Genomic DNA, 22,991 nt, shown 5'->3' with positions numbered 1-22,991 from the left:
GCTTCAAAACCCATGAACTGAACCGTAGCTCTATTCTTACTTTATTTAAACTCCCACTAAAAAATTAACAAATGGTTCCAAATTGGCCCCAAAATAGAACTCAATTGAGAATTCAAGATCTCATTTAACCTGATTTCTGTACACCATTACAATTTTACTCATCGTTATACCTTTCATATGCATATTTATTCAAACTGGGACATTATTTCTTTCAAATGTCTTTTTCTTCATATGATTCTTTTCTCATGCTATTTTCAGTGTCAGGAATGCCTTTTCCTATGTGTGGAAATTTCCAGATACTACCAATCTTTGAACTCTGGAGATACAGTTTATAGCATACCTTCTGTAGAAAGGATTTCTTGCCTCCAGCTTCCCAAACTGAAAGTAATTACTTCCCTCCAACACATTTTCATTTATACTCTCTTCTATTACTAGGTATATTTAGCCTTATATTGTTTTTATTAAGTATTGATTACTGAGAAATTATTCCAAAACCCAAGGTCTCACAATAATAAATGTATCTCAGTTTCTACAAGACAGGAATTCAAGAGTGCTTAGATGGTTTCCTCTGGCTCAGAATCTGTCATGGGTCCGTAATCAAGACACCATCTGGGGCTGTCATCATCTGACGGCTGGACTGGGGCTAGAAGATTCACTTTCAAGATTACGTACTTGCAAGGCTGTTTCCAGGAGGCAAGTTCCTTGCCACATGAGATTCTACATAAGGAAGCTCAAGTTTCCTCAGGACATGTCCTCATAACAGGGTCCCTGAGAGCAAGTGACCCAAGAGAGAGAAGAACAAGAAGGTATCCACAAGGTCTTTTATGTTCTATCTTGCATACTGTCACTTCTGCCTTATTTGTTAGAGTGATTTAAAAAGTCCAAACTACCTTGAAGTGGAGTAGAATTAGGTTCCATATTTGGAAAATTACGACAAAGAATTCACAGGCATATTTTTAAATCATCAAATTTATTACTATTATTATTATTACTATTATTAGTTTCAGGTGTATAAAACAACCACACTTATTTTTAATGTGTACTTTTCTGCACTATTTAGCTCAAAGCAAATAGTGCTTGCTTCCTTTGTATCTGCCATGGTAGCTCAGGTTTATATATGGTTTTTGTTATATATTTGGGCTCATACACATGATTTGAATTATATTAACATATTTTTTCAGGACTCTAAAACAGCCAATTAAGTAGTTTTAGCATAAAATTTAAAATTTCTTAATATCAGCTTTACCTTGGAATAGTCAATATTTTAATACAAGTTTACCAAATACAAGAGCTGTGCAATCAACAACAGTACATTAATTAAGAGACTTTTATCTTTGAGACAGATAAAAATACATATCATATCACTTCTGTTTCTGGACAGAGGTTGAATGCATAGAAAAGGTGGCAGGGAAGATGTGTCACTTCTAGACCACCATCATTTTCGATGCACAGCCTTAGTTATTTCTAACTAACTGGTAATTTTTATCTTGGGTTTTTATAAAATAATGTTTTCTTAAATATCTTTTGAAGGATAAAATTACACAATGCAAGAGATTTAAAAACATGATTTTGCAAACCATGTCTTTTAAGCAAGTTACAGTTGACAAATAATTGAGATAAAAACAATATACTACTAAAAGACTATTCTTGTATATTTCAAAGAATTGATTATGGATGTATCATTTTATTTTTTAATTTTTATTAAATTTATTGGGGTAACATTGGTTAGTAAAAGTATGTAGGTTTAAAGTTACTTTCTATAATACATCATCTATACCCCCCTATGTTCACCACCCAGAGTCAGTTCTCCTTCCATCACCATATATTTGACCCCCTTTACCCTCTTCTGCCACACTTCCTCTCTTCTTATCCTCTGGTAACCACTAACCTGTTGTCTGTATCTATGAGATTTTTTTTTCTGTTTTTTTTTTTGTCTTACTCATTTCTCTCTGTTTTGTATCCTACCTATGAGTGAAATTATATGGTTCTTGACTTTTTATGTCTGACATACTTTCCTTAGCATGATAATCTATCAAAGGACACTTTGGTACAGCCACTATGAAAAACAGTATCGTGGTTCCTCAAAAAATTAAGAATAGAATTTCCACATGACCAAACAATCCCTCTTCTGAGTATCTACACAAAACATCTGAAAACATTTATCCGTAATGATATATGTTCCCCTATGTTCATTGCAGCATTATTCACAGTGGCCAAGACAGCCAAAGTGTCCATCAATGGATGTATCATTTTATATATGACACAAATATATAAGAAATAATATGTTCATGAATAAATATAACAAATGATGATGATTTTGAGTAATTACCCCCAAAATAAGTGGGGGTAATTTGAGTGGGGTAACACTCTTATTTTGGTGTTTCCCCCAAAATAAGACCTACCTGGACCATCAGCTCTCATGCGTTTTTGGAGCAAAAATTAATATAAGATACGGTCTTCTTTTACTATAATATAAAACCAGGTCTATAACATAATTAATATAATAAATATAATATAATATAATATAATATAATATAATAATATATTAGAGTCTTATATTAATTTATGCTCCAAAAGACACATTAGAGCTGACTGTCTGGCTAGGTCTTATTTTTGGGGAAACATGGTAAATGAACACATTTAAAAAATATTTGAGTACAGAATTTTACTTTTACATATTCTAATTTTAAGAATCATTAGATTCTTAGATGAAAGAATATATATATATATATATATATATATAATCTTAAATAAATGACAACAAAAACCCTATTGTTCATATACATAATTTTGAATTCTAACTATAAAAACTATTTAAAATTCTGTTCTCCAAAACAAAGGCTTTCACCCCCTCAGTATAATGTTTACATGTTATATAGCAATGTGTAATTTCTAAATTACAATTCAGACATTGTTCAAAATAATACCAGAAAAATAATGTATTCAAAACATATTTTACCAACATCTTATGTTGTAAGCTGAGTATATCATACACTCTAGGTAATGTAGTCATCTGAAAAGCACAGATAATCAACTAAAATGTAAACAGAGTTTTATGATTATCTGTAAAAAGTGGTTCAAACATCCTTATATATTATACTTCAGTTTGAAGTCTTGAAGAAGCAAAATTTGTAGTAAAATGAAAGCAAATATACAGTAGACATTTTCCTCACCCGTGAAAAGGGTATAAGAGAAAGTTGTCACACAAAACTACAGTAACCATCAAAGAAAATCAAAGATCCTGAAGTAAGCCCATCAACAAGAACATGTTTTTCTGGCAGAGAAATAAACCTGGAAGAAATAGTGTAATGGGGTTACTGGGGGTCCAGGAACCTGATTCCTGCCTGAGAAAATATGTAGGTCATAGAAGATCGATCCATGTAGCATAAATCAAGGGGGACTGGTGTTTTAGGAGTCCAAAATTATACCTGATTAAGGATTAAGGAAAATGGTGAAGAAGAAAATTCAACAATATTTTGTAACTTCTTTTATCTTGGTCTTTGTTTCTCAGTTTTTTAAAACTTTTAATGAGAGTAAAGATATTAAAAATCTAATCTGAGTTTGCAACATTAATGGGATGATAAAGCAAAAATATATTTTTCCCATTTTCCCCTTAAATCAAACCATATTTAAAAATTCATTTTCTACCCAGCAGTAAGAAAACTAAGATTTCTAACGGGGGAGAAAAACAGTAAAAATATTTCATGTTTTTCTCATTAAAATTTTTTTCTTCGAGCTTTGCGAAAATAAGACCTAGCTGCACAATCAGCTCTAATGCATCTTTTGCAGCAAAAATTAATATAAGACCCGGTATTATTTTACTATAAGACCGGGTTTTATACAATATAAGACGCATTAGAGCTGATTGTCTGGCTAGGTCCTATTTTCGGCGAAACAGGATATATAAGTTTAAGATATCCAATGTGATGATATACATATATATTACAAATGGTTACCTCATTTATTTTTACATTTATGTTAGAATCTGTAAGAGGTAAGATATTTGCTATTTTATTGTTTTTGAAGGGTTTATTCGGGACTGTTTTCATACATTGCTAATTTAGGAATTCTTCATAGAGTTAGTTTTTGGACATGATCCATTAAAATGGCTAATTGCCAATCTTTATTTCACCTTCATTAAAGGGAAAATTTGTCTATCTGCAGTTAAAGAACAATTGCCCTTTTATGCCAAGAAATGTGTGTGTGCTGAATGCTGGTTGGATCTCCCAAAGTTACTTTTCCAGAATGAAGAGAAAAACTGTCTTAGCTTATTCATATCTAAACATTGCTACCATGAATGAATGAGAAAAACAGTCTGAAAAAGGCTGTGTAACTTGTCATGAGAAATTCCTCTGGCTTTCCACTATGTCTCACCACTCTAAGTCCATTCACATTCAAGGAGCTATGTGTTGAATTATTTGAAAAAATACAAGGGAGTCTGCATTCTAAATCTCAGGTGAGCTCCATTGGTGAGACTTGTGTGCAAAAAAGGGAAATCAGGACTTCTGTGCTTTCCTTTAGCCTCTAACCAGCCCGTCTCAGCCCTTTCAGTTAATGGCAGAGCAACACTAAAATTATGTACATTCTTTTTTTACTTTTAAAGTCTTAATATGAATATTATCTTTCTAAAATGAACCTTCGCTCACAAATCCATTTGATGCACTGCATCGAATGCATATATATAATGCATATCAATAATTTAATAGATATTCCTCTATGAAATAAGGAATACTGTGTCAATCCATCCATGTTGAGTGTGTCTTTATTTTGACAACAAAGTCATTTCTATAACAAGTAACAATGATGCCACATTTAGAAAATGCAAGACTGTAATGAACTAAGGAAAAAAGATACTATTTTCATTCACAATCTAAGTAATAACTATAACAAAACATCCAATAAAAATGCAGAACAAGCTGTCTACATAAATACAAGATTATATCCTTCAGAAAAAAATATTTTTATATAAATATTTCATTATATTACTTTTCTAACAATTTTACTTACAAGAAAATGGATTAGTATTGTCTCTAAAGGGGAAAACTTTCCCAGTTATTTAATTTTCTTTTTTTTTTTTTCTGTTTAATTACTAGTGGTTCTTTAAATTTCAAGGCTCTGGAGAATTCATTTTTCTTTCAAAAAATATATTAAACAATTGATATTTTATATCTTTGAAATAGCAAGTCTACTGCCAATAAAAATAAAGGCAACAACATAAAAACCCATAAAACATAGAAAGAAGTATGAAAATACAGGAAATTTGATAAAGCTAATCTGAGAAATTCCAATCCTCATTAGAATAGTACTCCAAATACTCTCACATATCCAGTTACTAGATTACTACATAGGAACTGTTGAAAGATATCAATCTCCTCAAGTGAAACAAAATTAAATGATAATTCTTGATATTTTGTGAGCAACAATAATTTTGTCAAATATATTCCTTTTTACCACATTTAAGAGGTAAACTTTATTTTAAATGGCTGTTTTTATTGTTCTTTTATTGTCAAATTTTATAATTCAAACTCAGGCCAACAAAAGTAAAACAGTCTCATAAGGAATATCATTCTTCCTGTTCCTTCCTTTTATTTTCTTATCTTGTTGGAATTTAACAAAAAGCATCCAAATGCTACAAACCTCATTATCAACTTCTATTTATTTCCTAACTATGTCTCTAGATTTTTTATAATGCCAAATATAATATTTAATTAGTCTCTTTTATATAAATAATAAAATTAAGAAACGATTGGAAAGCATCTTAAAACTTATGTAACTAGAATCCAACGTGACTTCTTTGTAAAGCATATTTGGTACTTGGTTACACTTTATTAACCTATGTCTAGCTTCAGATCTTTTTTTATATGCAGCTAATTCCATCATTAAGCTTTTTGTTATGTTGATCTAAAATTTAATGTTTTATAATTCCATCCATTTTAAATAACTATCAATCTTTTCTTGCTTATTTCAGGATTCCTTCATTTCTCTAATTCTGGAAAGTTCTAGGAACTTTTGTTTTAAATAGAGACATTGAATTTCTATTACTTCACCTGCTCCTCTGTAGTAATACATGTTTTCCCTTAGCCAGTGACAGCGATAAAAAGAAAAAGAAAAAGCCATGAAAATCTGAGGTTTTGGGAATTTTTTTTTTCCTTTTTATAAGGATAAAGGCACATTTAATTAGGGACTCATCCTACTCCAGCATAACCTCCTCTTAACTAATGACATCTTCAAGGACCTTATTTCTAAATAGGACTATGTTCAGAGAGGTAAAGGAGATTAAGATTCCAATACATGAATTTGTGGGTTCCCCAAATCAACCCATAATACTTCTCATTGTCTCTCTCATTCCCTTTTCTCAAAATGTGCAGTTGTTAATACTTTCTTCTCAGGATATTACCCACTAAACTTTGATTTTTTTTATATTGTTCCTGCATCAACAGTCTATCATTCCAAATCCCCATTTTAAAATGTTATAAGATTGTGTTCTCCCCTGGTCTTTCTTCTCCTTTTATGCTGTAGTTCTTCTTTGTTTGTTTGTTTGTTTGTTTTTCCCTCATGTTGATGGATTTTAAAAACTGCATTCATTAGGTTTTGGAGGGGCAGAATTTTGACAATGGGCAAAAATATACCATTTTTGTCACAAATACATAATTTTCATAATGCCCTTTAAAAATGCTTTGAATACTTCACTAGGGGGAAGGGAATCAGAAGTTGCTGAAGAGAAATCAGTAATTATTACCAAACAAAAATTTGTTACTTTAGATTTTTAAGAGATTATAAATCATAAATATGTGGGTTTAATTTTTAAATGAACACAGTGTTTGATAATTAACTTTCTGTATTTTAAGAAAATGTCCAGAAAGATGCTTTTTCTTTGAAATATCTGACCAATATTGGAGAAACTAATTAAAATTTTAATATCTTCCCTGAAATGAATTCACCTTCCACAAAAATGGAGGTAGATTTCACCCTATTTTCTTTCCCTTCTTATATTTCACAACTGAGAGCAGGCAATTCTTACCTTGATTTTAATTATTTCCCATGTAGACTTTCTCTAGCAGCTGGAAATACCTATCTTTTTATGTTTTGGGTATTCCAACATATGATGCTTTTAAGATACAAGTTAAATGATATAGTTTCAGTATGAATGTGAGCCTCTTGGGAGTAGGGAGCAATAGAATGTCTATGTCTGCATTTATTTTATAAAATAAACTAAGGTGAAAGCTTGTGGTGAGCTCTAATTATGTGAAAAGGTACTGAACTTTTCATACACTTCAGAAATGCAATATATGATAATTATTCTCATCATTTAGCATTAATAGATTAGGAATATCTCATCTATGAACATTGTCAGATATCATTTAAATGCATAATATTCAGAATTTACAAAGTTTCTTTGATGCTCTGTGTGCTCGCGTGCATACATGCACCTATGTGCAAATGCCCTTTTGAGAAATTTCAGAATGGCCTCTAAAGCTTTGACCTCAATTTACATTAATATCTCTTCAGAAGTTTCTGTCAAATTCTTAGCAAGATTTCTTTTTCAGAAATCCACAGTGGCATTATTTAGTCTCTAAGATACACAGCAGTTCGACCATGGAAATGATTTTGAGGTTTATCTTGGGAACGCAGTGAGACTTTCTTGCTTAAATTCTCTCCTTCCCCTCTATTAACCTCTCCCAATAATCGGCAAACACATAGCAAAGCTTTAATAATTTCCTGTTGGCTTTCATCTTGTGCTCTATAATTGTTAGCTTTTAAATGTTTTAATCAATATTGAAATTTCTTTGAAATGTTAGCCATGAGTTGTTATTACTGAGGAAATTAATCAGAGCCCTTCTACTAGCACCCCTGATCTAAAGGTTGTGAAGAAATGGAGGGGGACTGAGGACAGCCATTGAAGGAGATCCAGCTCATTAAAATTAAATATCATTAGGGACGAGGATCGGCATGAAGTAAAAAAGATGGATTTACTTAGCTTATGTAATCATAATACTTTCTCTTGAATATTAAACACCTTACAATGAGTTTTATACCAATGTTAACACATAGGAACTTAAATGCACTTTTAAAAATATTCTGATATTTATAAATAATGCTACAATACTTTATTAAATATTTAAGCTAAAATGGTATCATATATATGCCTTTGACATACATTTGTTTTTTTCCTCATCTTCCCACTTTGTCTTGTTTTTGTTCAAAGAGGACAATATTATCCATGATTAGATAAGTAGTAAAGATCAGAATATGTTATGAAATCTAGACACTAAAAAAAAAAAAAATTAGAATGACATAATACTCATGAAAACAACAGTTTTAGTGGAGGCAATTAATAAGGTAATTGGGACCAACTCTCCCAGAGAGAAAATGCTTGAAACGATATAAAAAAATATTTTTTTAAAAAATTATTCTGCACAATGGCAATAAGGAGATGCCAACATATTTAAATTAATTCTGCATAATAGCATGAAGGAGATACCAACATAGAAGTAGAATTAAGAAATGCCTATTTGGTCAATTAAATCAAAAAGAATGAAAAATATCTCAAAAAGTTGGAGAAGATAATGCCAACTCACGTATTTGAAAATAGACCTGTATCAAGAGTATATCAAGAGGTCCTACAAATCAGTTAAAAGAGTATAATCAAAATAAAAATGTCCAGCACACTTGAACAGACACTTCAAAAATGGCGAAAGTTGTTTACCCTTTTTTCGTTTCAAAGTAATACAAGCTAAAATGATAAACAAATAACACTGTAATAAAAATAGCTGAATTCAAGTCTCCCAACATAAAGGGCAGTATGTTCAAGTTGGAATGTGGCATATCCACAGTGCAACTGAAATAAGTATTTTCTTTAATTAGTATTTATTATATTTCTGATTATAAACCATTATATACCAAATATATAAAATATATAGAATACAAAAATGTGAAATTGGTAATTCTGTAACCAGATAATAATCCTAATATTTAGGTTACCTTTTCTATCAATTTTTATTTTAATTAGGATCATGATTATGTTCACCCAATGTTGTATCTTGAATTGACAATTCTTCATTTCATCATTCTTTTCGTCAAGTACCTCCTTCTTTTTTTTTGTTTTGTTTTTTTGTTTTGTTTTTATTTTTCATTAATTTAGGTTTTAATTAGACAGTTGAGCTGAATAGACATAAACTTAGCAGCCTAGTATTTGCGTTAACTTTTAATACTTTCCCTTATTTGATTTTTGCCCCTTACTGGATTATCTGCTCATAGCTGTCAGGTAATGTTTAGTTTAATTCTACTTTAGTTGCATTATTGTTGTTGTTTTGCTTTTGTTTTTGTTTTGTTTTGTTTTGTTTTGTTTTGTTATTAGTTTCAGGTGCACAAGACAAAGTAATACTTAGACGTTTATCATTTATATCCCTCACACTGTGTGGACCCACCTCCCCCCATCCACTATCCCTCTGACATCGCACAGAGCAGTTACATTTCCACTGTCTCTATTCTTAATGCTGTACTCCACTTCTTGTAAGTATATACATACACATATATACATATATACATATATATATATATATAAAATTATAGTTGGCATTCATTATTCAGCTTCAGGTGTACAGTGCAGTGATCAGACATCTACATCATCCCTGAGGTGGGACACATGTCCGTCGGATATCCTACAAAATCTTTACAACATTATTGATTACGTTCCCCAAATTAATTTTCAAAACCCCTTGGCCATATTGTTGTTACCTACTGTTTTCTAATCCCCTCACCTTCCCCCTTATCCCCACCCTCCCACCCATCTAGAAACCCTCAGTTTTTCCTCTTTGTCTCCAAAACTGTTTCTGATTAGTTCATTCACTTATTCTTTTCTTTAGATTCCACATACAAGTGAGATCATATGGTACTTGTCTTTCTCTGTCTGACTTATTTCACTTAACATAATGTTCTCTAGGTCCATCATTGTTGCTGCAAATGTTAAGATTTATTTCTTCTTTATGGCTGCGCAATACTCCATTGTATAAATGTACCACAGTTTCTTAATCCAGTCATCTACCCATGGGCATTTCGGTTGTTTCCTTGTCTTGGCTATTGTGTATAGTACTGCAATAAACATAGGAGTGCATAAAGATTTCTGAATTGGAGTTTTGGATTTCTCCGGATAGATACTTAGGAGTGGAATTACTGGATTATAAGGTAGTTCCATTTTCTGGTTTTTGAGATACCTCCATACTGTTTTCCATAGTGGCTGCACCAATCTGCAATCCCACCAACAGTGCACAAGCGTTCCCTTTTCTCCACATCCACGCCAGCACTTGTTGTTTGTTGATTTATTGATGATAGCCACTTGACAGGGGTGAGGTGGTATCTCATTGTGGTTTTTATTTGCATTCCTCTGATGATTAGTGAGGTTGAGCATTTCTTCATATGTCTGTTTGCCATCTGTATGTCCTTTTTAGAAAAATGCCCATTTTTTAATTGGGTTGTTTGATTTTTTGGAGTTGAGTTCAGTGAGTTTTTTATAGATTTGTGATATTAACCCCTTATCAGATATATCATTGCCAAATATCTTTTCCCATTCAGTAGGATCCCTTTTTGTTTTATTGATGGTTTTCTTTGCTGTGAAAAAACTTTTTAGTTTGATGTAATCCCACATGTTTATTTTTTCTCTTACTTTCCTCGCGGGAGGGGATATATCGGTAAAAAATCTTACTCCGGGTAATGTATGTGAAGTTTTTTCCTATATTTTCTTCTAGGTGTTTTATGGTTTCAGATCTTACATTTAGGTTTTTAAGCCATTTTGAATTTATTTTTGTATATTGTGTAAGGAGGTGGTCCAGCTTCATCTTTTTGCATGTGTCTGTCCAGGTTTCCCAGCACCATTTATTGAAAAGACTGTCTTTACTCCACCATATATTCTTGCTTCCATTGTCATAGATTAAATGGCCATAGTCATGGGTTTATTTCTGGACTCTCTGTCGTATTCCATTGATCTATGTGTCTTTTTTTATGCCAGTACCATGCTGTTTTGATTACTGTAGCCTTGTAGCATAATTTGATGTCAGATATCGTTATACCTCCGACTTTGTTCCTACTTCTCAAGATTGCTGAGGCTATCTGGAGTCTTTCATGGTCCCATGTAAATTTTAGAATTATATGTTCTATTTCTGTGAAAAAATGTCGTTGGCAGTGTGATAAGAATTGCATTGAATATGTATATTGCCTTAGGCAGCATGGACATTTTAACTATATTAATTCTTCCTATCCATGAACATGCTATGTGTTTCCATCTATTTATATCTTCTTTCATTTCTTTCTTCAGTGTCTTATAATTTTCTGAGTACAGATCTTTTACTTCTTTGATTAAATGTATTCCCAGGTATTTTATAGTCTTTGGAGCAATTGTAAATGGGACTGCTTTTTTAATTTCTCCTTTTGATGTTTTAGTATTGTATATATGAATGCAACTGATTTCTGAATATTAATTTTGTATCCTGCTACATTACTAAATTCATCTATCAGCTCTAAAAGTTTCTTGGTGGGGTCTTTAGGGTTCTCTATAGATAGTATCATGTCATCTGCATATAATGATAATTTTACTTCCTCCTCACCAATTTGGATGCCTTTTATTTCCTTTTCTTGTCTGATTGTTGTGGCTAGAACTTCCAGCACTATGTTGGATAGAAGTGGAATAGTGGGCAAACTTGCCTTGTTCCTGATCTTAGACGGAATGGTTTTAGCTTTTCCCCATTGAGTATGATGTTAGCTGTGGGTTTATCATATATGGCCTTTATTATGTTGAGATATGATCCCTCTATTCCCACTTTCTTAAGCGTTTTTATCATAAATGGCTGCTAGATTTTATCAAATGTTTTTTCTGCATCTATTATGATCATGTGATTTTTATTTTTCATTGTGTTAATGTGGTATATCACATTAATTGATTTGCGGATGTTGAACCACCCTTGCTTACCAGGGATGAATCCCACTTGATCATGGTGTATGATCTTTTTAATGTATTGCTGAATTCTGTTCGCAATATTTGGTTGAGGATTTTTGAGTCTATGTTCATTAGAGATATCAGCCTGTAGTTTTCTTTTTTTGTGGTGTCATTGTCTGATTTTTGGATCAGGGTGATAGTGGCTTTGTAAAAAGTGTTTGGGAGTCTTCCCTCCTACTGGATTTGTTGGAAGAGCTCGAGGAGAATAGGTGATAATTATTTTTTGAACGTTTTGTAAAATTCACCTGTAAAGCCATCTGGTCCAGGGCTTTTGATAGTTGGGAGATTGTTGATTATTGATTCAATTTCCCTGGTGGTAATCAGTCTGTTCAGGTTTTCTGTTTCTTCTTGAGTTAGCCTTGGAAGGTTGTATGCCTCTGGAAAATTGTCCATTTCTTCCAGATTGTCAAATTTGTTGGTATATAGTTGCTCATAGTAATTTTTAAAAAATTTTTGTATTTCTGCGGTGTCTGTTGTCACTTTTCCTCTTTCATTTCTGATTCTATTAATTTGGGTCCTCTCTCTCTTTGTTTTTTAATGAGTCTGGCTAAAGGTTTGTCAATTTTGTTTATCTTCTCTAAGAACCATATCTTGGATTCATTGATCTTTTGTATTGTTTCTCTGGTTTCTATTTCATTTATTTCTGCTCTGATCTTTATTATCTCCTTCCTTGTGCTCCCTTTGGGCTTATTTTGCTGTTCTTTTTCCAGATCCCTTAAGGGTGAAGATAAACTGTTGATTAGTGTTGTTTCTTGTTTCTTTAGGTAGGCCTGCAATGCTATGAATTTCCCCCTTAGGACTGCTTTTGCAGCATCCCATAAATTTTGGGTCGTTGTGTTTTCATTTTTGTTTGACTCCAGATATCTTTTGATTTCTTCCTTGATCTCCTGTTTGACCCATTCATTATTTAGTAACATGTTATTCAGCCTCCATGAATTGGTGTGTCTTCCAGTTTTTTTTTTGTTTGTTTTTTTTTCCCCCCTGTAGTTCATTTCTAATTTCATAGCACTGTGGTCAGAGAAGACAATTGGTATGTTTTCGATTTTCTTAAATTTATCAAGACTTGTTTTGTGGCCTAACATGTGGTCTTTTTGGAAAATAATTCATTGTGCTAGAGAAGAATGTGTATTCTGCAGATTTGGGGTAAAATGCTGTGAAAATATCAATTAAATTCAAGTGGTCCAATGTGTCATTTAAGGCCGTTGTTTCCATGTTGATTTTCTGTCTGGAAGACCTGTCCCTTGTTGTTGAAGTCACCTACTATGATAGTGTTACTGTTGATCTCTGTCTTTATGTCAGTCAGTATCTGTTTTATATATTTAGGAGCTCCTATGTTGGGAGCATAGATGTTTACTAGGGTTATGTCCTCTTGTTGGATTGATTCCTTTACTATTATATAGTGCCCATCTTTATTTTTTAATATGTTCTCCATTTTAAAGTCTATTTTGTCAGATATAACTATTGCAACTCTAGCTTTTTTCTCATTTCCATTTGCATGAAATATCTTACTACAACCCTTCACTTTCAGCCTGTGTGTGTCTTTTGATCTGAGGTGAGTCTCTTGTATACAGCATATACAAGGCCCAGGTATGGAGTTTGTGTTCTTTGTCTGCCCTAGGGCCCACCTAGCTGCCCCCTCGGCGGGAGAGATCAGCTGTGGGATGCAGGTTAAGAGCCCACTTCCTGGCTTTTGTGTTCTCTGTTCTGTCCTGGTATCCCCTGCATCTCTGCAGCTGCGGGTGCCAGCCGAGTTTCCACCGCCGCAGGTGCGGGCATTGTCTCCACTCCACTCCCTTCCCTCTTCTCCTGCTTGCCCAATTTGCACACCTTTAAGTAATCCTTCCACGAGTCTCTTAGTTGCTTTGCGTGATGAACAGAGTCCTTTGATGGGTTATATGTCCTGTTTGTGATAAGATCCGGAGGAGAACTCAAAAAAGTGCACCCCGCTGCCGCCATTCCTGTGATGTCACGTGAAATAAGTCTTATGGATTCAAAATAACACATCACTATGTGTCCACTTATAAAAGAGGAAATGGAACTCATATGTACCGACTATGTGTTTGGGATGATTATTCAAAATTAAGAGGTAAATCATATAGCTATATGGGAAAATGCATTATGGGAAAACTTCAGGGAATAACTATGAGCAGTCTTGAAGTTTACAAAGTATTTGAGTATGTAGCAACCATGTAAAAGAAGGTAAAAAGGTTTACTGTGGACTCAGGAAATACATTTGCTTTAAACTGAATGGTTTATGCTTAAGGGAGGTGTAGGAGGTAATGTGTGAACAACTCCTGGAATGTTGCCTGGTAGGCCTTATGAGGAAGAGGTTAGGTCATAATAGTGGTCTTTTGGGCTCCTGGGTTCCATATCTCAATCCTGCCATTTCCATCACTTACTAACATCTCCCCAAACAGCAAGAATTACCACTTATTGAAAACTTACAGGCACAATTCAAGGCATGTTACATACACTAATTTATGTAATTCTCACAAAAACCCTACTAAATTGGTACAATCATCTATTCTATTACAAATAAAGAAACTGAGGCACAAGGGGCTTAAGTCAATGAAACCTATGACATTAAACTTTATGTATGCTTTCTATCTAGGCTTCTATTTTCTTAAACATTAAATGCAGCTATTAATAGCTTATGTCTCCTTGGGTTTCTGTGATAAATATGCCTGGAACATAATAACCACTTACAAATGTTGCCTATTATATGAAATAATTAACACATAACTCCCTAAAAGTAGTTTCTGTTGTTTTGGCTATTTAAAGTGAAAATAGGGAGTATAGACACTATCATTCAGTCTATGGGGATACACTGAATAGTATTTTTTTTACTTTTACTTATTTATTTTTAAATTTAAGTGTGTTTTCCAGGACCCATCAGCTCCAAGTCAAGTACATTTTCATTGTTGTTTCAATCTAGTTGTGGAGGACACAGCTCACAGTGGCCCATGTGGGGATCGAACTGGCAATCTTGTTGTTAAGAGCTCTGTGCTCTAACCAACTGGACTAACTGGTTGCCCCCTGAATAATAATTTTTACACATATAGTTGGGAGTTTGGAGAGACTCCCATATCTGCAGTATACTAAGTGACAGGAAGACACAGGAAGTGATCAACACAGTTAGACAGAGTTATTGTCCTTTCCTAGTATCAGGATATTAAGGGTTAGTAAGAATGCTAACAAGAAAAATAGAGTTGGTGCAAAATATGGGTCTAATCGGTATAAAGAATGAGAAGGTGAGGGGATAAATAGAAAGAAATCCTCTTGACCCAAATTATTATATAAATAAAGCATTACTAATGCAAAGCGAGAATTATTAAAAGTATTGTTTTTTTAATGGAGACTATAGTTTTACTTTTAAATAGGTTAAGTTTAAAATGGACAGACATTATTGGCTAGGAAATATAAATAATCTGAGTCAGGTATTGATAGAGGAAAGGAGATGATGTATAATGGAGATATAAAGAATGTCGCTATTCACAAAGCTTGTAAAAATGTGAATAATAAACTTTAAATAACAATTCATGCTCTCTTCAGCAGCACATATACTAAAATAACAATTCATGTGTACTTACTATTCAAATGACTATGTGCATTATGCTGTTATATACTCAAAACCATACAAAACCAAATTATTTTAGTCCTGTCTTATATATAAATAAATAATTTAGGCATGGAACCCTGAAATACCGTGAATCGCCAAAGCAATCTTGAGAAAAAAAAGAAAAAAGAAAAAAACTGGAGGCATCATGCTCCCTGATTGCAAACTATAGTAAAAAGATATAGTAATTAAAACAGTGTGGTACTGTTTACCCACAAATCAATGGGACAAAAGAGAGAGCCCAGAAATAAACCTGACCATAAATAATCATTTGTGACAAAGGAATTACAAATATCAATGGGGAGAGGACAGTATCTTCAATAAATGGTGTTGGAAAAATTGGTTAGTCCCATGGAAAAGATTAATTGACCACTATCTTACATCATACACAAAAAATAACTCAAAATTGTTGAAAACTGGAATGTAAGACCTGAAACCACAAAACTCTTGAAATAAAACAAAAGCAGTAAGCACACTGACAGAGGTCTTGGGGATGATTTTTTTTTTTAACCTGACACCAAAAGAAAAAACAGCAAAAGTAAAAAATAAACAAGCAGTACTACATCAAACTAAAAAGCTTCTGCACAGCAAAAGAAACCATGAACAGAATGAAAAGGCAACCTACCAAATGGAAGAAAGTACTTGCAAATCATATATATGATAAAGGGTTAATACTAAACACACATAAAGCACTCATAAAACTCAAGAGCAACAACAAAAACATAATCCGATTAAAAAATGGGCAGAAAATGTGAATAGATGTTTTCCTAGAGAAGATCTACAGATAGCCAAAAAGTACATGAAAAGATGCTCTACATTATTAATCATCAGGGAAATGCAAAGTAAAACCACAGTTATATAGCACCACACACCTGTTATAATGCCAATTTTCTTAAAAAAGTAGGAATAACAAGTGTTGGTGAGAATGTGAAAAAATGGGAACCACTGTATTCTGTTGGTGAGAATATAAATTGGTGCTGACAGGTTGGAAAACACTATGAAGGTTTCTTTAAAAAACTAAAAATATAACTAAGATATAATCCATAATTCCATTTCTGGGTATTTATCTAAAGAAAATAAGAACAATAATTCAAAGAGACATATGCACTCTATATTCACTGCAGTATTATTTGCAATAGCCAAGACAGAAAAACAGTGCCCATCAATGGATGAATGGATAAAGAAATTGTGAGATACATACATACATACATACATACATACATACATACATATATATATATGTAATTATGTAATTTGGCCATAAAATGAATACAATCTTGTCATTTGTGACAACATGGATAGACTTTGAGGGGATTATGCTACATGAAGTCAGACAGAGAAAGATAAATATCATATGATCTCTCTTATAGGTAGAAACAGAAATGTGTGAGAGTGTGTGTGTGTGTGTGTGTGTGTGTGTGTAGCTCCTAGATTCAGAGAACAGAATGGTGGTTGCCAAAGGCAGGATGTGGGAATGGGAAAAATCAGTGATTTTTTTTTTTTTTTAGTTTAAATTGAATTAAAAATAAACACTGGAAAAACAAACTACATAAAGGCAAGAGTGCAATTATGAGCCAACACTCACAATTTGCTTTGAATTTGAGAAAAACCTAAACCCTAACACAGGAAAAAGGAGAAATTTTTGGCACAGATTTTTTTTTTTCTTGAAACTAGATCTAGTTCCATGCACTAATATGAATATTTTTCAATTATTATGAAAAAGTATCTAATATGATAGTTCCCAATCCATATAAAAATGTTTCATTATAATGAGGGTAAAGTAGACTCTGGATATAGGCTTGTTGTAATTATTACTAAGCAATAAGCAGCATGGTGAAAAAACATCAAAAGAAAAAAAAAAACAGATAGAATGAGGACTTCCGTTGGCCATCACAGAGAAAATGGGTTGAGAAGATTTGCCCACTGCCATAACCACCAAACAAAGGCGACTGTTTCCAGCCATTGGATTATAGCACCGGACTGTGGTACTTGAAAGAGAAACACACAAGGTCAGACCTCACTCTCCTTGGGTGTTGCTCATTGATATATTTCTGTTGTGCTATAAGGAGGTGGACTCTAAGTGAAAGAGGTAGTTATCATAGTTCCAGCCTACAGAAATGGCTGGCATTTGTGGATCAGTGTCCTTGAAAAGGGAGAAATGCACAGAGCTTCAGAAGTCTGCGTGAGGATTTGCATTGGTCTTTGGCTAAAAGCAAGTGAGAGCAAGAAGACTAAGTCAGTTTTAAAAGAGAGATTGCTGTAGAACTGTGAACTCAACAGATACTAGAAAATCTGAAGTTCTGGGAGATATTGGAAATCAGAAATAACCAGAGTGGAGGGACAGCCATTAGTACCACTGATAAACAATTGAGACCCTAGAAAAGTCCATCTTATGAGTATTGGCCATGCCCTAGAATAAACACCACAATTGAAAACTAAGGATAAAACAAAAACAGATGCATTCTAACAACAAACACAAACCCAGCAGCATAAAAAGTACTGTCAGTAATTTGACTTATTAGAATAAGCCTAATAGACTTATTAGAATAAGACTCGGTTCTTTAAAAAATGTGATACAACGCAGTCTCTAAAATATATGATCCAAACATAAAGGTTTACTGAAAATGCTATGAGGCAGGTAAATGTAACTATAAAGGGAAAAAAAGTATAAGTCAATAAAGTTAGTTGCCCAGATACGTCCACTTTTGGAATTATCAGAAAACAAATTTTAAACAGCTATTATCATTTTTTTTAAATAATTTAAAGTTAAAGATATCCATAATGCATAAATATCTTAGGAAACTCAGCAAAAACCTGGAAACATTCATAAAGAACCACACAGAAACTCTAGAACTTAAAAATTAATTGTATTCTACAGGGCGTCCTTATCCTGATAGCGTAGATTTATACTTTCTTTTTAAATCAGGATTTCTATAAATTTGTTTATTTTATTGAACTTTTAAAAGACACATTTTGGGGTTTGTTGCCTTTGTGATTTGTATAGTTTTTTATTGATTTTATTGATTTCTACTTTAACATATATTTATACTCTGCCTAATTTATTCTTCTCTTTTTAGTTTAAGGTGGAAGCTTGGGTCATTGATTGAAGACCTTCCAATCTATTCTATTCTAAGCATTCAATGCTATAAATTTCCCCATAAAATTTTTAATCACATCCATTAAATACTAATATATCTTTTCATTCAGTTCAAAATTTTTTTCTAATTGTATTTGTAATTTTATTTTTGATCCATGAGTAATTTAGAATTATATTGTTAATTTTCAAATATTTGGATATGTATATATATCTACATATCCAAATATGTACATATATGTATGTACACATATATATGTACATATATACATATATGTGTATTTATGTATGTATGTATATATATATGTATTTTTTGTTTGTTTGTTTGTTTTGGATTTTTTTTTTTTTTGGTTTGTAATTTACTTCTGTTGTGGCAAAAAAAGCATACCTTGATTGATTTGATAGATTTCAGTCCTCTTAAATTTATTGAGACATGCCTTATGGCCCCAAATATAGCCCATTTTGTTACATGTTACATGTGTATTTGCAAACAACGTATACTCTGTTTTTGTTAGGGGAAGTGTTCTATAAGTATTAATTACATTGACTTGCTTGACAAAAGTGTTCAAGTCTTCTATATCTTTACTGATACTCTGGATTGATTAACATAGTAGTTGAATAGAGACAAAGGGTGAGTACTCTCAAAAGAAAAATATAAATGATCCAATCTAAAGAAAAGAAAGAAAACTACACTAAATGTATGAACAGAGGTTCAGTGTATGGCAGAAAAATAATCGAGTGATATCAAGTGCTAGACCAAACATATAATTAGTGTCCTGAAGTTAAAAGAAGAGAGATAATGGGATAGAAAAACTATTTAAATAGATAATGGTGGGAAATTCCTAGTTTGATGTAGTTTCACTAATGTATAGATCCAAAAATCTCAGTGGATTCAAAACAAGACAAATATAAGGAGAATTACATATACAAATATTATAATGCTGATGAAAATAAAGTAAAAAAATTTAACCAGCCAGAGGGGAAAAGAACACATTATATTGAAAAGAAAAGTGACATAATGATGGCTGATGTATAAAAAATAATGATTGATCAGATGGCTTATCTATCAGAATCACTGGAAGCCAAAAGAATCTTGAGTAATATTTTAGTATCTTAAAATGCAGAAAGAAAAAAAATATCAAATATATAAGAAATACTCCACCCAAATGAGACAGATATTTTAACATGTACCAATAGCATTTTCAAATAATTTTTCACACTGAAAGGAAATAACATAAATTGGAAACTAAAATCATGTGGATTTAAACATATTTTATATTAGATTTTATTATATATGAATGTGCAAAATATTTGTCATCAATAGCAAAAGAACAATGTGACTTCAAATGGGATACTGCTCTTCTAAGTTTGTTACATTTTGAAAGAATTTGTACATTGTCACCCCTAATTAGTTTGTAAGAAGTTAATATTTGAGGACAAGTACTAAACTTGTACAATATACGTATAGCTAAAATGGCACATGAGAAGGTGAGATGGAATACCAGAAAGCATTCAACTAAGTCTCAATAAGCAGGAAAAGAGAAATAGTAAGGAAAGAAAACAGATGAGAAAACTAGATTACAAGTACAAAGATTGTAAAATAAAACAGTCATATTAATAATTGCATTATATGTAAATAGAATACACACTCAATTTAAAAATGCAGTGATTATAAGACAGGATAATAAAGTAATACACAACTATATGATACTCACATGAAATATAGTTTAAATGCTAAGCACCGAGATGTTGAAAGTGAGAAGACAGAAAAAAGATATAACATGCAAACATTAAGCACAAGGAGTTACTGTGACTATATAATTTTCTAATAAAACAGACTTTGAGACTGGCACTACTACCAGAAAGAAATGGGGACATTTTATAATGATGAAAGTATCAACTCATCAGTAAGACATAACAATATTTTTACATAGTACTTTCACACTTAATGACAGTATTAAAGTATATGAAGCAAAAACTGATGTAAATAAAAGGAGAACAACAAATCTACATACATAGCTGAATATTTTAACATCCCTTTCTTCATAAATAATAGAGCAACTGGAAAAGAATTATTAAGGATATAGATTTATAAATAGCAGAATATAAATTCATTGTAATTTCACATGGAAATGATAAGAGTAGATCATATGCTGGACCATGAAATATGTGGAAATACATTTTAAAAGACTATAATGATACACATAATATTTTCTGACTAAAGTGGAATTTAATTAGAATATCCAGATAATTGAAAAGACAATACAAATTACTAAATAATGGGTCAAAGAAATATCATGAAGGGAATTAAAAAATAATTTGAATAGAATGAAACTAAAACATCATAATTTGTGGATTTTTGCTGAAGGAGTAGATGATTATCTCACTCAATTCAGGAAATGAATTTGACAAAATCATCACAATGACTTTTGAAAAATGCAAGATTAATGGAGTACTTCCTTAAATTAACATAAAGAAGATACCAATAACCTCAGCTAATAGTATAGTTACTGGTAAAAAAAAGCAAGAATATCTTCTCTCTCTACTTCTATTCAACATTGTATTAAAAGTCCTCAATATGCATGCAGTAAAACAAGAAAAACAAATAAATAGATATGGTTAAGTAAGAAGTAAAACTGTATTCCCGGTCTACTTGAATGTTTTTGTAGATAGCCTTAAGAAAGCTTCAAGACAATTTACTAGTCCTAAAATTAATTTAGCAAGTTTAAAGGATACAAAGTCATTTTAAAAAATCAATTAACCTTATATATACTTGCATCCAAAAATGTAAATTGTAGTTAGAAAATAATTATATTTACAAAAGGGTTACAAATATTAAATAATTTGGAATACATTTAAGAAATTCTGTGCAATTCTTCTACACTGTAAATCAGGATTATTGTTGAGAGAAATAAGACTGGAACGAATGGAATGATATATCATCTAAATGTATTGGAAGATTCAAAATCAATAGGTATAAGTTATTCCAAAATTGATTTATAAATTTAAAAGCACCATTAAAACCCCTAAACAATTTTTATAGAAATTAGAGGTAATTCCAAAACTTGTGAGAATTCAATGACTTAGAATAGTTCAAACAATCCTTAAAGAAGAATAATGTAAGAAATTCAGACTGTCAGAGCTTTATCCTAATGGAGACTGTGGGACTGATGCAAGGGTGGATAAATTAGCTAAGAGAAAATAATAGAGTTTAGAAAAAATGACTTACATGTATATATACTCAATCAATACTCCACGAAAGTGCCAAGGTAATTCTATAGAAAAGGAAAGGGTTTTTGGTTTTGTTTTGTTTTAAGTATAGTTGGTATACGATATTATATTGTTATATTAGCTTCAGGTATACAATATAGTGAAAGTCTTTTCAACATATAGTTTTGGAAGAACTAAATTCGCATATTGATAACCATTAATAACCCTTAACTCAGACCATATAAGAAATTAATTCAATGTAGATGTAGGCCTGCTACAAAAGGTAAATCACTAAAGATTCTGTGAGAAAACATGGAAAATATCTTCCCAATCTTGGAGTAGGTAAAACCGCAAATCTTGAGAGGCAAATAAGATAAATTATACTATCAGAATTAAAATAATTTTATATAACAGTATTAAAAACACAAGCCAAAGAAAGGAAGAAATTATGTGCATTACATGTATCAGACAAGAGATTTGTGATTTGTATACAGAATAAAGAACTACAAATCAATAATCAAAAGGCAAATGAACTAATAAAATATTGCAAAAGTGTACATTTCACAAAAGAAAATCTATGAATAATGATTAATTACATAGAAAGGTGTCCACCATCATTATTGGGAATGCCAATCAATACTACAATTAGATATCATTTCTAACACACTAGCATGGTTAAAATGAGAGAAACACACACACAGAGACACTAACACCAAATGCCAGCAATGAGGTGGAGCTTCTTGAACTTATGAATTGCTAGTGAGAACGTAAAATTGTGCAACAACTTGTGGAAAAGTTTTTTTTTTTTTTAATTAAAAAAAGGTAGATATACACTTACTCCATTATCTAGCAATTTTACTTTTATCTATTTTAAGAAAGAGAACTAAAACCATATGACCAGAGAAAGATATTAAAATGAGAGAAAGGCTTTAATTATAATAATCAAACAAACCAAAAACTAATGTACATCAAGAGGAAAATAAACATGATGTGGTCCTACTATATACTACCACTAAGCAACAAAAGGGAATAAACTACTGATACATGCAAAGATATGCCTGGAAATTTAAAAGAAATCTTAT

The sequence above is a fragment of the Rhinolophus hipposideros genome (genome assembly GCF_964194185.1).
Source record: "Rhinolophus hipposideros genome assembly, chromosome: 3".
NCBI lineage: Eukaryota > Metazoa > Chordata > Mammalia > Chiroptera > Rhinolophidae > Rhinolophus > Rhinolophus hipposideros.
Note: the sequence above shows the minus strand (reverse complement) of the source record.